The 17,795-nt window shown below is 40.9% G+C and overlaps 1 protein-coding gene and 1 pseudogene across 2 annotated transcripts in view; both read right to left on the bottom strand.

Moving 5' to 3' along the window:
* The window catches only part of Pip5k1b (phosphatidylinositol-4-phosphate 5-kinase type 1 beta), a 287,232-nt gene that overhangs the window by 218,005 nt on the left and 51,432 nt on the right, over positions 1-17,795 (bottom strand). Inside the window, exon 2 of one of the 2 annotated variants that reach the window (XM_059259518.1) lies at positions 13,355-13,526. The exons of the other annotated variant lie outside the window; for it this stretch is intronic. The gene's annotated coding sequence lies outside the window, so the exon portion shown is untranslated. The remainder of the gene's footprint in view (positions 1-13,354; positions 13,527-17,795) is intronic. 2 annotated transcript variants of the gene reach the window in all.
* LOC131908493 (dynein light chain Tctex-type 3-like) lies at positions 6,636-7,506 on the bottom strand (annotated as a pseudogene).

Here is a 17,795-nt window from a genome sequence, read left to right as displayed (position 1 = left end):
CCACCTTGAAGGAATTATTTCTCTCCTTCCACCCTGTGGGCTCTCGATGTCAAACTTAGGCCTTTAGGCTTGGAGGCAGGCAGGCACCTTTACCCACAGAGTCGTCTCACTGGCCCTTTAGCAAAGTTCTGCCCTTAACATGAAGCCACTTTTCACTACACAGTGCTACTGTCACTGTGAGTGTAGAGTGACGGCTTACACATAGCGGGGACATCTGTCTCAGGTATCTTTTAAGTATTTTGGGAGCATTGCTCAATCCCTTGCTAATCATTGCAAGGATCTTTATCTTCTTGTACAAATGCAGGAAATGAAACTTATAGGGGTTCACTAAGTCATCTCAGCTGAGTAAGTAACTAAGCATTAAACACTAACTCATAAATACCTAGATACTTTAAATTGGCTGTGTTCCTGGATCTCAAATTAAAAAAAAAATGAGGGGCTTGATGTATCCAACTCTAGGCTGAAGATGGATGCCCCCAACATTGCAGAGGAACATTGGGTGACTGTCCAGGCAGCCAGCTGTTTCTATCATTTCTATAGTTTTAGAAGTTGTTTGCACTGCACTTCCTGTTTCCTCAGTTAATATTATATCCTTATTGGGTCTCTGATGGAGTTGAAGATGAGATAGTGTGGAATATTTCTTTATACTGTGTGAATATATGTCACTGTGGTTGGTTTAATAAAGAAACTGACTGGCCAATACCTGGACAGGATAAGGTTAAGTGCGAGAACCAGACTAAGGACACTGGAAAGAAGGACAGAGTCAGAGGGTCACCAGCCACACACAGAGGAAACAGGAGGTGCAAGATGAAAGAGAGGTAACGCCACGTGGCAAAATTTTATTAATATAAATGGGTTACTTTATATTGCAAGAGCTAGTTAATAATAAGCCTCAGCTATCAGCCAAGCATTTATAAGTTATTAATTAAATTAAAACTCATTAATTAATAAGTTTCCATGTGGTTATTTGGGAGCGACTGCTGAGACACAGAGAAACTCAGCCTATAAATGGTGCCCAAATGTCCAGCAACATAAATCCACATAAAACCTGAGAATGCTTAAAAAAGAGGGAGAGGTTCCAAACACAAAAACGGAGTCAAATGTGGATTCTTGGTCACCACCTTTTCTCAGGCAGGTCGATACTAACAACAAACAGAGGCACAGCTCCTTTAAAAGTTGGATTCCTTGGTTCAGTGTTAGCCGATACCTCTGCCATGAAGCTAAGCTCTCAGGGACCGGGGGTGGGGGTGGGGTGGGAGGTTGGGGGGGCAACTGACAATGCCATATGCTAAGCGGAACCGTGCTGGCTACTAATATAGCAATTTAAGATTCATCTCATGCGATCAAAAAACAATACAGATACTCAGTAAAGACAGATCCAGATTGGAAAAAAAAAAACCCTCTAAATGGGTTACAGTGTGTTTAAATATACATAGGTTTGAGAGAGAAAAGACAAAAAGGAATAGAGAATCATTTTAAAATGCTTAGTTTTAAAATAATAAAGTCCTTAAAAGGGAATAAAGTAATATAAAAGAAAAAAGTCACATAAAGATGAAAAATGCACAGAGAGTCTGTATCCTGTATGTATTGTGTTGCCTTTAATTTTTTTTTTTTTTTTTTTTTGGCTGCTGAAAGACACTGTATTATGAAAGCTGCTAGATTAAACCAACCTATATATTTTAAAAAATATCGTGACTTCAAAATGGAAGTCAAAAAGTGTGTTGCTTTGGGGGAAAGATTATGCTTTTATTTCATAAATAGACAAAAAATGAGAGGCTGTGGATTCATTCCAGGTTAAAGATGATCAGGTTTGATCAAGGAAGACCCCCTGAAAATCCTGACTGGAGACATAAAGAAATAAACTTTTCTTGGGTTTTTTTTGTTTGTTTGTTTGTTTGTTTTTTGAGACAGGGTTTCTCTGTGTAGCTTTGGAGCCTATCCTGGATCTCACTCTGTAGCCCAGGCTGGCCTTGAACTCACAGAGATCTGCCTGCCTCTGCCTCCTGAGTGCTGGGATTAAAGGCGTGCACCACCACTACCCAGCAAGAAATAAACTTAAAATATTTAAAAAAAAATAAAATACTTAAAACACATAACATATATTTTACTTGCTCAGACATAAAACAAAAAAAATCATCTTTAACTGACTTGTGTACACCACATATTCTATATTTGTGATATATGTTACCTTTAAAAGTTTATGTATTTTCAAAACAAGGGGACCAAATACCAATAAAAATGGATGGCCCAGGTGATCCAGTATCTCATAATGCCTCTGTTACAGTCTCCTCAGGATTCTGCATCCAAAACAGCTTCAAGGCTGCTGGCTGAGATGATCCAGCCCCACAACTACTCCAGTCAAGACCTAACAATTATCCTGATTTTTCTCAAGTTTCCCCCCAAAGATGCCAGTGTCCACAAACAACTGGAAGTAGTCTAGAGAATGATACCCACCTTTTCAAAAAATGGGTTACGGATGTTTGTTATCATTTAAGGGGGGTTGGGTACAAATTGTTATTGGTTCATAAGAAAAAAAGCTAAACAAAGGAGTTAAATTCAAAGATCTCAAAGGAGTTAAATTCAAAGGGAAAAAGGGGGGATATAATATAAAAATGATGAAATAAAAGGGTAGATTATTGATTCTGCTTTAATCCAAAAAATAACTATTAATCTCAAAATATTTTACATTGGTATGGATTTTGGTTTATTGATACAAACTTAAAGTTAATTTTGTTATATTATATGTATGTTTCTACTTGTTTAGGGTATTGTGTTTATGCAGCTCATTTACAAATGTAATATATGATTAAGAAATACAAATTAGTAGTCATCTATAATAATCAAGCTTATAGTCATGTTAGGTATGCTTTCAAGGTCATAAATAGATATATTTAGATAGATAGATGGTTTTCAAACACTTCAAAGACCTACAGAATATGTCACTTAAAATGTTTTAGTAACATAAAGATTTTCTTGACAGTGAGACATGTCTGCTCCTGGCAGCACCAGTTTACTTCAAAGAAGATGAAGAACATCAAAGAATTTCCATATGGAATTTACTTTCTTTATGGCAAAAGCTAGCTATTTGGGCAAAGAAACTGCTCTTGCTTCAATTGCTTCCAGTATACTGCCCAAACTGAACCAGCAGGACACAAAAGAAAGCGACTGCCAAACTTTGCCAAAACAAGGTAGGACTGTCCTTCAAAATTTCCCGCTTCTCAGAAATGTCTGTCAGATTACTAGGCCTATAGTCCAAAGTTGAATGCCCCAACATTACAGAAGATCTTTGGGTGACTGTCCAGCTAGCCAGATGTCCTGTCATTAGGTAACATTACACCCTTCTGGGGTCTTTGATGGAGTTAAAGATTAAATAATTAGACTTAAAGTTTTCCTTAGTTATGATAAAAAGGATAATTAGATACAAAACATTAGACTCACAAAGATAAGATAAATAGTATTTTCTCTAAATTTGCCAAATACTAATGGATTGGATGTTGTAACTAATTTTTACTTAATAATTGTTTTTGTTGTATATAATTTTACTATGTTAAAGTTGAAATCTTTCTTTTAAATTAAACAAAAAGGGAGAAATGTAGAATATTTGTACACTGTGAAAAGGTATTGCTGTGATTGGTGTAATAAAAAGCTAAACAGCCAATAGCTAGGCAGGAGGTATAGGCAAGACTTCTGGTCATAGAGAGAAGAAGTAGGGGATGAACTGAGGCATGTGAGATGCTATGGAGATGTGAAAAGGGTCAGACACACATAATGGAAGAGAGGTAAAAGCCATGTGGTAGAATATAGATTAATTAAAAAAACAATGGGTTAATTTAAGATATAAGAGCTAGTAGGACAAGCCTAAACTAAGGCTGAGCTTTTATAATTAATAAGTCTCTGTGTCATTATTTGTGAGCTGACAGCCCAAAGAAAAATCTGACAATATCCAACAAACCTTTTCATCAGAAGAAGACAGGGAATTTATGTAATTGTATGAGCCAACAGATATTAATGAGGTCACAAAATTAAGAAATTAACATTCCCTATTCATCCCACAGCAGTCATAAAAGACTCCTGCAAAGGAATACAAACTAGAATTCCCCTGTCCAACTGCTTGTCAGCGAGTAAATCAGTGTTCAGAGGGAGCAAATGATTTCTTTAAAGTCAAAAGGGCATCTGTTGCAGAGCTGGCCTCAAACTTGTGAACTTGTGATCTTTCTGCTTTCCATGTGCCAGGATTACAGATGTGGACCTCGACACCTGTAATCTTATTTTAACCATAAAGTAGCATTTGAATTCAAAACCACAAAGGCTAAACAATTAATAATTTGCAAATAGTTTCCATATATTTTAACTCAAGTATCCAAAACGGCAAATTCTATTTATTTTTATTTTACCAAATTTTAAATTTTGGTGTGCACGTGTGCACATGCATGCAGGTGCATGTGCATGTGTGTGCATGAGTGGAAGCCAGAGGAAGGACATTGGATGTCCTGCACTATCATTCTCTGACTTACCCCAGTAAGAGTCTCCCACTGAACCTGGAACTATCCCCTCCCTGCTCCCAGCTGGGTTGGCCACCAAGCCCCAGGGACCCTGAGCCTCTGGTTTCTTCCTGGCCCCTCCAGACCCTACTTCCAGTACCAGTGTATGCAGTGATGTCAGGGTGCTGGGGAATTGAACTCAGGTCCTCAAGCTTGAGCAGTAAGAGCTCTTGCCCACAGAGCCATCTCCCCAACTCCTTATTTTACCAAATTTTAATGTATTCAGGAATGCATATCAGATTATTTTCCGTTATCATAAAGTGATTCTATTTCTTTAAGTTAATTTTATTGACACATTTATAATCAGTAAACAAATTCTTCCTAAGAAAACAATTTGCTGGGTTTTTTTTTTTATCAAATATGTAGTCATGTAACTATGTCCATAAGCAGTTACTGAATTTTAGAGACGTATTCCAGGCCCCCTTTAAGATGATCATACAGATTTTTCTACTTTAGTCCACTTAATATGCAGAAAGCCTTCTCCGCTATCAAAGCCAAGCTCCACTCCTGTGATTGAATCAGCCTTGTCATGATATTTATTTAAATTCTATTTGATGGCACGTTGTCGAAAGGTTTCCCATCAATATTCACAAAAAAGACTGATCAACAGTGCCCATGTCTACACACACCATCCTTGTCAATTTCTGGCATCAGGATCACTTTGCCATATTAACAACACTTGAAAGTCATTCTCAGTATGGTCAGAAAAAGGTGTAATGAAATCGCATGCCTGGTGCTTCAAATCCGGCTAAGAACCCTTGGTCAGGGAGCTCGTAGGCCCAAGAATCAGACTACCACTTTTTTTCCTAAGTGGACGCAGCGTCAAACTGCCCTATAGATGCGGATCTTTGTACCCATGGATAAGTACAGCTCCAGTCCTCAGCAAAGAAGTGTGTGTGTGTGTGTGTGTGTGTGTGTGTGTGTGTGTGTACAGACAGTGGTGAACACAGAAACTCACAGCTGGTCAAAGGGCAGAGAGAATAAGTGTCTTTGGAGTGCGCGGTCACAAGTAGGACATCTATATCACCTGCCTATCTCCCCGGGCCTAGGGACAATTGAGGAAGGGGGGAGAATGAGTGTCAGAGACAGAGGTGGTGGTGGTGGGGGACTGGGGTCCAACAGTGTCTTCTGGAGATGACAGGACCGCTGCCCCCAAGAACTCACACCAGCTGTGGCTGCCTTCACATGACCTGTACAAGACCAATTAACATTCCAATGTGGAACAGATAGGGGCTCCGAGCCTCTACCCCTCACTGAGGAGCTATTGACAACTGAGACAGGAGGAGCTGGGGTTTTTACGGGTGTGGCCCCTGGTAAGTCAACTAAGCTCCAGTGGGCAGCTCCACACCTGTGCATCTACAGGTAGCACAAACTGGACTGGGTGGGTTATTTAAAGGGGGGGGGTGGTGACATGCGGAGTTGGGAGGGGCCAGGGAGGGGGAGTGGACCTGGAAGGAGTCAGAGGCTAGAGTGGATGGTGAATATGATCAAAATACTGTATGACTGTATGAAATTCTCACAAGTATTAATACAACATTATATTGAAAAAGGTGAAATAGTAATATATAGCACTGATTTTTGCAGGAAAGTTCTAGTAGTTTATTCCCCCGTCTCAAAGACCTCTTCTATAAGCAGTAGCACTGCTTTCCTTAATATCACCATTGGAGGTGTTCATTAAATCATCTGGGTTTCACTTTTTGAGTTCAGAAGATACCTTTTGATAACTGTTTCATTTCCTTCATGGCCACTGATTAGTTGCCTCTCTCTTCAGGAGTCACTTTGGTAAAGTAAATGTTTCTAGAAATACTGACCACCAGCCATCTCCAAGGTGATTCACAAGGCAGCTCACAGTGTCTTTGGTTACTTTTCTTCTCCCTGAAGGCCAGGAAGCTGGGCCTTCCTTGAGCATGCTGGGCATGTGCTCTACTCACTGAGTGACATCCCTAACCTACTTCTCCATTTATTAAAAATGAATGTTTTAGGATAGCATACAGAGTAATGGGCTTCATTATGGCTTCTTCCCATGCATGTGCCAAGATACTTTGTTCTCAATGTCTCCCTACCCCGCTCCCGCCCTTGGATCCCCTGCTTCATTCTGGTTCATTTCTCTTCTTTTCCTGGTTAGTCCTTCCTTCTGCATTTTTAATCTCCTCCTATCACAAATTTTCTATTCTTGTTCAATTTTACTCTTTCCAAGAGATTTTGGGTATTTCTGAATGAGATAATCTGCCAACTTTTGCTTACAATATTCAGGATTTCAGTTGATAGCTTTGAAGCATGCTCATGTTTGTTATCTAGCCCCTTAATAAGTAACTATTACTCTGATAGGAAAGGATATACTCACAAACTCTTAAGTTAATGACTCTAGCCCAACATATTTAGTTGGTTACAGGACAATTGAGATTGCAAAAATATTAGTGATAAAGTTCATGGTACGGTTCTCCCATCTTACAGTACAGGTTCCATCAGATTTAGTATCCCCAAAACATCAGCTGGCTGTGTGAAACCCAGATGTACTCCTTTGGACCACTGCAAGGTCCCAGTGTATTTATAAGCTTTTCCCCAAGTGTGCTGTGGATTGTCCATTATGTCTGGGGTCCACTGGTTGTTTTGATTAGTCCTCACCTCCTACAGCTCCATCAACACCCTTTGACTGTATTATGTTCTTCATCAGCATTGAAGCCGATCTTACTGCAGGGCCGGTGGTACCCCTCCATGGTGGCTTTGGCTGTGAGATATTTGTTAATTATACAAAAATTTAAAAACACACAGGAAGTAATAGATGAAAATTACCAATAATCTCATCATTCAGAAATAACTGCCTGTGGTATTGTCACAGAAACACTCTGGGTGTTCATCTATCTCCATGCCTGTCTGTTTTTATACATCCAATGCTCACTAACTTGCCATTTCCATATTATCTAGTGTGAACACCTTTTGTATATCAACAGAGATTTATACCTTCAATTTCAATGTGTGTGAAGTATGACTATATCATGGACTTCTTATAACATTGTATAGTAGATACCCACAAGTCTCACTGCTCCTCTTACTCACCTGAGACTACAAAAACATATTTTGTTATCATTATTATATCATATGTTTTCTGCACAGCCTCATTTTATACAGGTACAAGACATCCAATAGATAAAAGAACCACACTTTAATTATGCATTAATGAAAACTTACAATAGTCCCAGCATTTGATATAATTACCCTTAATAACCCAATTTTTTTTTTCTCAAACTAAATTCCTTAGTTCAGAACATCTAGATCAGAGATAAGCACTCTGCAGCTTGGTGAAAGTCCTTGAGAAAGCCCATAGCAGTGACATCCCAAAGAAGACATGGGAGTGCTTGCTGTGGGATGTCTTTCTGTACGCTGTGAATATGTGTTGCTCTGATTGGTTGATAAATAAAGCTGCATTGGCCTATGGCAGGGCAGGATGGAGCCAGGTGGGAAAATACAAGGGAGAGAGTGAAAGGAGAAAGGAGGGGCAGGAGAGACGACAGCCTACTGCCCAAGGAACAACATGCCAGCAGACCAGTAAGGCCACGGAAAATGTGGCAAATCATAGACTAATAGAAATGGGTTAATTTAAGGTATAACAGCTAGCTAGCAAGAAGCTTGAGCCATAGGCTGTCCAGTTTGTAATTAATATAAGCCTCTGTGTGTTTACTTGGGTCTGAGCAGCTGTGGGACCTGGAGGGACACAGGAAAACTTCCAGCTACAAGCGCTCACTGAGCTTGCTTCAACCTTGGTCCTCCCATTCTTCTGAGAGTTAATGATAAAAAGCACTGTGGTTTTTTTTTTTTAGCTTATTCTTTTATTGTGCATTTTCAAACATTACTATTTTTCTGATGTGTTCACTGTTCCTTCTCAGTAAGTCAGCAAATCTCTTTATAGGCTTGCTTATTATCTATCTACATACAAGACAGCCCAAATAAATTACATCTGTTTCTTACAATCTTAGGTCCTATTTTACTGCAGAAATTATATAAAAAGAGTGCCTTGTGCCTTTAAAGACAGCTCTGGTCCTATTGCTTAGAGTTTTACATTACATTTATTCCAACTCAAATAAGGGAAGATAACAATTTTTCTTCATGTGGCACCAATAATGATACAGATTGGGTATGTTTTGTTACAGCACAGATTTGAGTATAGCATAGTCACACTTACAGCTCCTCATTACAGTGCAAGCATTTGATCAACACTTCATTATAACATAGTCTCATCTCCAGCTGCTCCAGGGAATGGACCATTACGTGATGCCAACGATAAGCTCTGTTTCATCACAATGCCAGCATCTGTACTGCTAGAAGTATTACAAACCAGGGTAGCTTTGCTCAGAGCTTGCATTTTAAAACATGCCTTTTGTTATGAACAATTGTGACTGATTTCCTTCAGAGCAACACATGGTGAATACTCACTTTTTCATTTAAAAAAAAAGTAACAGTTAAGAACAAATGACCTGCAAGTGAATTCAAGATAATGAGCAGTGACTGTAACATTCCATTAAAGCATTTTTGGTTGAAATGCTTAAAAACAATTCCCAGAATGCATATCTCAAAGACAGTGTATTAGCATGGGATTTTTTTTCACTTTTAAAAAGATTAGTTTTATTTAAAAATGCATGTGTCATATTTTAAATCTTCAGCATTTTAATAAAAATTACTAAAGAAATCCTAGTGGTTACACTTGAAAGCATAAAATCAAACTTCCCGGCTATTTTCATGTTTATAGTTCAGAGACATGACTAGGACCACAGGATAGAGAAGAGAACAAAAGATTCAACTTTATCAACAGCAACTAGACTAAAGTCTTCAGATCTGCCAACATAACCATTGGTGTAGAACACACAAGTAACATTCTGGTCTGAATGGTAATCACAAGCCAGTGATGGAAATGTTTATATTCCTAAAGCTAATGGGAAGATACCCCAGTTCAGGAGGCCTACAGTCTAGTGCCTTGAAAAGCTGTTTATTACTATTATATAAATACAGCAGCTTCACAAGACAAGGCTTTGTCTCCCAACACGGTCATTAAACTACAGGTCCCTAAACAATCATGTAAAACTATAGTATAAAAAAATAATAATTAGAACAACCACTTAGGGCCTGGCATGTTGGTGCACATCCTTAATCCCAGCACTAAGAAGGCAGAGGTGAGCAGATCCCCCACCCCCACCCTGTCTCTCAAATTGGAGGCTGGGTCCACAATTCCTGAGTGCACAATGCTTTTGCACGCACCTGTTTCTCTGCCTAGACTGGCCAAGGAAACCATCCACTTTGTTTCTTGTCTCTCTGTTTCTTCCTCTCCCTCCTGCCCTCCTTACTCTCCCTCCCATCCCCCCCCTCCCCATAGTGAGTTTCAGACTAGCCAGGTCACATAGTGAGACCCTGTCTCAAAATCAAAACTGAACAAAAATCAGCTTAGTGTAAGCTGATACTTGAAAATGGAAAGGTGTCTTGCATAATTAATAGATGCGCATATTCACCCACAGTGTTGGGCTTACCTAACTTATTCCCAGAAACATGCCACAAATTAGCTTCCAAAGTCAATGAACAAAAGAATGCTATGGAGACCATTTCTTATTGAGATGAAAATAAACCTTAAAATCTCTCCAAGAACAGCCAGCACCTTAAAGAGAATCACAAGAAACTAGGAAGCCACACCACGCCCTGCACGCTGAAGCAAGGGATGAAACAAAGATAATGCTTACAAACAAGTACCTGGACATTGGAAAGGCAAAAAAGGGAACATATGCAAAAGAGACAGTGGAAAAAGGCAGAGCGCCTGCCCCCAGTATTCCCAAACAAAGCCAGGCTTGCAGTAAACAATGTCTGGCTGACACAGAGTAGAGGAGCAGCCATGAGCCAGGGAGGCAGCAACACCTGATTAGATCAGCCCTCCAACACTTCACCTGCATTCGCTCCCCGCATCCCTCTCTAAGAAGCCACCGAATGTTACACACAGGCTCAAGGTTTACCAGTGCATGGGAAGAAATCATACCAGTTTGGCATAATCATTATAGCTGATGGTTCCATTTTGAGCGTAAATGAATTAAAAATGGCATTTGTCTTCCTCAGTCTCTGATGATTCTGTGGGAACAGATTCACCAGGGTCTCATTAACTTAGCACAATTGATGACATAGAATTTATAAGTCTACAAAGCTTCAATATGTATCTAAAAAAAACAAGCAAAGAAAAAACCCGAACAAACAAAACCTTTAACAACATTATTTTGTCAACACTGCATGGGCAGTGCAGACTTTGTCTACTTTTTTTTAATTTTGCCTAATACGATTGTGATCACCCCTATCAACAATACCTGCTAGCATGTACTGCCTGCTCTTATGTTAGGCCCTGTCTGAAACATTTTACTTATGATAGCTCATCTGAAACTTCCAACAACTGTTTTTACTAATGGAGAATCAGGGAACAGAAAGGTTCAATGTTCTGTGTGTCCCCCACCCCCCATGGCCATATGAATCTCACACTTGGGTCACAATGGCACACAGTGAGCCCTCTGCTGCTGTGGGCTCCACATCCATGAACTCAGCTAATTACAGATGAAAAACATTTTTAAAAAGGGGGGCGGGGGGACTGGATCCACACCAAACAAACAGTTTCAACCTCTTCTCACTGTTTTCCAAACAATGTAGCACAATAACTATCTGCACAGCTGTTGAAGTTTCAGAAGCTCAAGCCAGGCCCAGTGTCTCTCTCTCTTCCTGCTGCTTGTTGATCCAGATGTAGAACTCTCAGCTCCTGCTCCAGCACCATGTCTGCCTGCATGCGGTCATGCTTCCCACCATGACGATAATAGACTAAACCTCTGAAACTGTAAGCCAGCCCCAGTGAAATGGTTTCCTTATCAAGAGTTGCTGTGACCCTGGTGTCTCTTCACAGCAATAGAAACCCCCAACTAAGACAACAGCATTTCCACTGAACTGGAGATGGTTTCAAACATACAGGAGGATATAAGTGATTTACACACAGAAACTGTGCTATTTTATGTTCAGGTCCTTGACTATCTACTAATTTTGGTATCCTCTAGAGATTCTGGAGACAATCCCCAAAGATACAATTTGAGGTTGTGTCCACAATTCTTGCAGTGCACGATGCTTTTGCATGCACCTCTGTTTCTCTGCCTAGACTGCTAGATTGGCCAAGGAAACTATCCACTTTGTTTCTTGTTAGCTATCACTTGTTGATCTTTCAAGAACTGGTTTAGGCAGGACTTACCCTCGCTAAGAACCTTTTCCAGTACCCAGCAGAGCCTAGGAAAAGTCAGGTACTCCTTCTGTGTCCCTGTCACCACACATGTCTAGTCACATGGGACACAAGAATTATGAACTGGTGTGTTAGTCTGTTCCTTCCTGAACTGCAGGCCTTCTTCTGCAGCTGCTAGGCCTCCAGGGTAAGGCTTGCCCGGGTGATTTGTCCAACTTCAGGGGACCCCCATTTGCACAGACTAAGGAGTGATGCATCCCCACTTCACAAGTTGCAGCATGTGACAACATCAGAGTGCTCATTGCATTTCAAAGTCCGGGCACTGAGGGAGATGCACTCGCTAGCATTTATGAGTGACTGAATGGCTCAGAAGAGATCTCAGTAAATGTGACACAGAGCTTGGGCACTGACTGAGCCTTCCCAACTCACTTCTTTGCCTCCAAGTCACTTCACAAGGGGAAGTTTACATGGCACTGTCAACCTAAAGGCATGCATGAATCTCATTGCCCAGTAGAAATATATTCAGGAAATCTCTACTTTAGCTCCTCAGCTTCCTGTGTGTTTGCTCTAGATGTTAACGGTGAATTTTGAGATCTCTCTCTAGGCTTTTGATAATTGCATAATTAATCTGTAAATGGATGTGGCATTTCCACCAGAGATGTAAATAATTATAGCAAGAACCAGATATAAAAATCTACTCAAAAGAGTGGACTGGAATGCAAATGAAGACAGTATAATTTTTCTATTTTAATGAGCATATTCACAAGGACATTATGATTTTATATTCAGAAAAACAACATTGCACAGCTTTCAACCACCTGCTCACCAGAGGGGGGAAAACCATCTCCTGAACTCTGGAAAACAGTTAAGGTATTTTTTATTAGAAGTTAAAAAAAAATCAAGATAAGGCAACACGTCCCTGCTTCTTTATAAGGACACAGGTTCTGTCTTTCCACACACAGGAACACAGTCCTAGGTTTAAGAAGAAGCATGCTAGCAGCTTTAAGAAAGAGCTAGAAGGCTGGAGAGATGACTCAGCAGTACCCATGCTCCACTCCCAGTTCCTGTGTGAGACGGCTCACAACTGCCTGTAGCTCCAGGATGCCCTAGCCTCCAAGGGCACCTGTGTTTGTGTGCACATACCCTGACCCAGATACACACAAATATGCATAATTTAAAATAAACCTTTTTTAAAAATGATAAATAGCTAGAGATAAGGCATGTTCCATTGAAGAGAAAGTCTTTAGTTATCCTAGGATGCTCTATGTTCTAATTCTTCCATGGACTCTAGCTAAGCAACTTAGGATGAGAAAAGAGAATGGAGGCACAAAAATCACCAGCTCTGAAATGACTATCTTTTTTTTTTTTTTTTTTTGGTTTTTCGAGACAAGGTTTCTCTGTGTAGCTTTGCGCCTTTCCTGGGACTCACTTGGTAGCCCAGGCTGGCCTCGAACTCACAGAGATCCGCCTGGCTCTGCCTCCCGAGTGCTGGGATTAAAGGCGTGCGCCACCACCGCCCGGCTGAAATGACTATCTTATACAGAATGGCAATATGAGAGATGGATACTTGGCTCACCTCAAATAAGATTATCCTGGATTATCTGGAGGGTCTGATATAACTGCAAGGCTTCTTTAAATGGAACAGAGAGGCAGGAGAGTCAGTCTTCCAGTGGTACAAGTGCAGAATTCTCAACCAGTCATGGCTGGCTTTGAAGAGGAAAGGAGGTTCTGGGCCTTTTTTCTGGAATCTATGAAAGGCAAGAAGATGGATTCTTACCAGAGCCTCCAGAGGCTAGGCAGGCCGGCATCATTCTTAAGCTTACATAAGTGAGACCAGTTTGGGGCTCTTATATTCAGAATAGGACAATGTGTCACAGCTGTCAACTTGGCACCAATCCAGACTGGTGTATATCTGTAAGGCATTTTCTTAATTGGTGACTGATACAGTGGAGCACAGCCCACTGTGGGCAGAGCCAGGTAAGCCTGGACTGTACAAGAAAGACAGTCAGGAGAAGCAAGCCAGGAGGTAGCCTCCACATTCCTGCTTCAGTTCCTGCCTCCAGGTTCCTGCTCTGAGCTCCTGCCCTGGCTTTTCCTGGATGATGGACTGTAATCTGTAAGCCAGTTCAACCCTTCCCTCACTAAACTGGTTCTCGTCAGTGTTTTATCACAGCAACAGAGAGCCAAAAGAGGACAGAGCCACTACATAGCAGGAATCAGAAACGAATACTGGAAATTTCACCTGAACAAACAGAAAACACATTATTTCTATCAATTCTAATGCAGTCAGCCCTTCTTTTATCATAACTCTCCATGCCTTCCATAGAAATGATCCGAAACACATTCAAAATTGGTGCAGAATTCTGAAGTTTTGTACGTACAGACTTGTAAAAAGTTCACGAGGGCCACACTAGCATGGAGAAGAATATCTGAATGACTCGAATTTACAACATTCAGGCCAGAGGCCTTGAGCCACACCACACTCAGGGTTTCACAGCTTGTTCCCTGTAGGACCAACACAAGAAACCACCCACCTCCAGTTACCTTCCAATTCCGGATGCTCCTAGTAACTAGAACCAACTGCTAGCCATAATTTGGTTGTTGGTCAGATTGACCTCAGTCAACAAATAGATCTGCACTCCATGAGGTAAGCGTTGAGAGGCATACTAAAGGGTAGTGTTCATTAGGATGGGTTAGAGAGGCCAAAATGCTCTCCCACATCCTGCCAGCTAGGCTAAGCTGAGCTGAGATTCGGGCCCTTGTTCATCTGACTTGAGCGTATTTGTAAGCACCTCTGAGCTAAGCAGGCAGTGTGTCATTCGGTCCTGGGAGCGAAACATTGGCTCATTTTAGTCACAGAGTTTACACTCTAGGCTGAGAGGTAAACAGTGGACCTTAGCTGAATGTTCAGCTTTGATTGAGAGAAGATTCCAGGAGAGTGTGCTCACCTTTAGAGTATGTCCATGGTTCTTGGACTGTCTATAAGTGCTGAGAATTAGATAGGCCATCAGCCAAGAGTCGCAAATATGACTTCCCTTCCTGCAAAGCTCCAGCTTTGGCAGGTAAGAAAAGCTTCCTTAGACGCAGACAGTGCATAGACCCCACTCCCCATTCTCTACCTCACTGTCTGTTATGGGCTAGTCTTGTTTTGCTTTTGTCCACTTATTGCTCTATAACGATTACTTACTATTCAACAATATTATATGTTGGTTCAAGGTTATGGAACAATTTTGCTGTATAATAAAAATTACCCAACCATTTTACTGGTCATTTGCTGGTGAACTAGGAACTTCTGTTTATTGGTTCCAGACTAGAATATATGGCTAAAATAAATAAATATATTTAGAAAGAGTAATCTGGCTGTAGCACTTTAGACCTGGTTAATAAAACTTACTGATTTGTGAAAGGCACTAGGTAAAATGGTTACGTAGTATTGCTTCTTCTCCACTGTAGCAGAACAGATGCGCCATCCCTAAAGGAAGCTACGGGCACGGCCGAGTCATAGGAGCTGTGCTGTGAAGCTGATACTTTAGTGGCCGTAAGTGTTCTATGTGCCCAGATTGATTGACAGCTCTATACTTTGTCCCGATTCTGAGAATCAAGCCCTGAAAGAACTTCCAAATCTCCTAATGTCTTATCAAAGAAAACAAAACAATGCAGCTCCTGGTCCACCCTGCCTGGCCCTGGAGACACTCCTTTCCACTATGTTGCAGAAGCCTTCCTTACAGCATTGCTACCCAACGGCAATGTTAATGCACGACACACAAGGAATTTGAAGTTTCCTGGTATAAAAGCATAAAGAACTGTGAAATTTTAATGCTGTAACTCCACCTATTAAAATACCACTTTAGCAGACAGTTAAAATAAAAGACTAGGAAACACATACTTTCTGTTACATAATTTGCCATTGAGTTATACTTGCTGCATGTCTCACCACAGATACTAAGTTTTCATTGGAACTGCGTGGCTGTAGTTATCCATTTGATAACATGCCCTTTCATTGGCCTGCTTGGAACATTTCCATCTTATTATTTCTTCTCTCTGTTTTGTTTATGGCCCTGTTTTGGCTACATGTACCTTTCTGAAGTATCCATTTCATTGTGTGTATGTGTGGTTTTTTGTTTGTTTTTAACTATATGTCCCATCTAGTGGATTTTAAGTGGATCACCTTGAGATTATAATACAGGTATCACACTTGATGTATACTGCTATTACTTCAGTTGGAATATAAAGACCTTAACATGCTTATACCTTTGCCCCTCCTTTATGCAGTTATCACATATCACATACACTGAAAACCTCACTAGGTAAAACTAGTTTATTTTTTCCCTCTAACCATTACACATGTTTGAAGGACCAAATGAGATTAGAAGCATTCTTCAGATAGAATTTCTGTTTCTCTGCCTTCACTTCCGATGGCCCAAGTTCCTCCTGGCATTATTTCCTCAGTCTGGAAAACAGTGTTCAGCAATTTTTCTTAAGTCAGGTCTACTGGATTTCCTTAGTTTTCATTCATCTGAGAAAATCTGAAGGTTCCTGAAGAATATTTTTGCTGGATGTGTACCTCTGGGTTGACAATCGAATAATTATCTCTCACGTCAGTGTCACTTGCTGATGGCTCCCGTGATTTAGATAACTCGGGCAGGCAGATCATTGCTCCTTGGCAGGCAAGGAATTATTTTCCCCTGGTTTCAAGGTTTTTCTTTGTCCCTGGGTTTCAGCAGTTAGATAATGATCTGCTTGAGTGCATAATTCTCTGGGTTTATTCTGTTTGTGGCTCTGCGCATCTTGGCTCACCAGGCATGGCTCCGAGTCCCCCTATTTATAACCCAGTGCTATGCTGGACTCCCTTTCTTCTGGAACTCTGACGCCAAAAGCATTATTCCTCTGCATTATTCCACTGCTCCCCAGGCTTAGCTTACCCCAAGCCCACATCTCTTCCCCTTTGTCCTTAGATTGTTCCATTGACTTCTTCCTTTGTCGTTTCCCTTTTGATCCTGAGTCTTACGGTTTTGAGTTTTCAGCTCTTGTATTTCTGTTTCATTTTAAACTGTGCTCTTCTCTATATCCCCCAGGCATGTGCGGAGGTCCTCCATCATCTGTTTCAAAGTGTCTTCCTTGGTTTGTCAAACATCTTTAGGATAGCTGCTTTGTTGTCTACCAGAGAACCCCAACATCTGTGCCAATCTCAGTACTGGTTCCCTTGACTACCTTTCTCCATCTGAACTGAGGACTTCCACAGGCTCAGTCATTCTGGGTTGTGCCGCCAGACATTTGGAATGCTACATTATGAGGCTGTGGGTCTTGGTTAAGCCTTGCTGAGAACGGTCCATTGTAGTTTCGGCAGGTAATTGTCCTGGTGAGGTTGAGGCGGCCAACCCTTTTCTGTGGGCTGTGGTTTCAGTCAGTTGCGTCTTCAGAGCCTTCGCACAGGCTTTCTCTTCTGGGCACAATGAAGTGAGAGGGGGACCAGACTTGCTCCCTCCTTTGCCGGCCTGGTGGAACTTCAAATTATGGGCTCTTTCCTGCAGCTCACAGCCACCGTGTACTCTCACAGTCTGCACATAGCTGTTCCATGTATTCCCGCCAGGCTTCATAGCTGCATTCCGTGGGAAGGGTCACAGTGAAGTATGTTTACCTCATCTGATCAGGAACTGGAATTTCTTGACTATATTTGGAGTTCATAAAATTTGCAAATGAAATGGTAGCCTCATAGATCCATTTATTTCAAACGTAGTTAAATGTTTTCCAGGAACTAAACTGAATATATATATTTTAAACTTTAACTAAAACTATGTAAAAAGTCAGTTTCATAACCACTCTGTAGGACTTAGTACTCATATGTGGCCACAGATTACATTCCTGACACAGTAATATTAGGAAGTTAGATGGAAGAAACTTCAAGGGAAGGCAGGAATGAATATAACCAAAGGACCACTGTCCACTATGGATTCTCTTGGAAAGAGGCAGGCACTCCCATGTCCCCACATCTTCCTGCCAAGTGGAAGTTCCTGGTT

Source organism: Peromyscus eremicus, chromosome 1 (assembly GCF_949786415.1).
Source record: "Peromyscus eremicus chromosome 1, PerEre_H2_v1, whole genome shotgun sequence".
NCBI lineage: Eukaryota > Metazoa > Chordata > Mammalia > Rodentia > Cricetidae > Peromyscus > Peromyscus eremicus.
The sequence above is the reverse complement of the archived record's forward strand: the minus strand, read 5'-3'. Positions and strand labels throughout refer to the sequence as shown.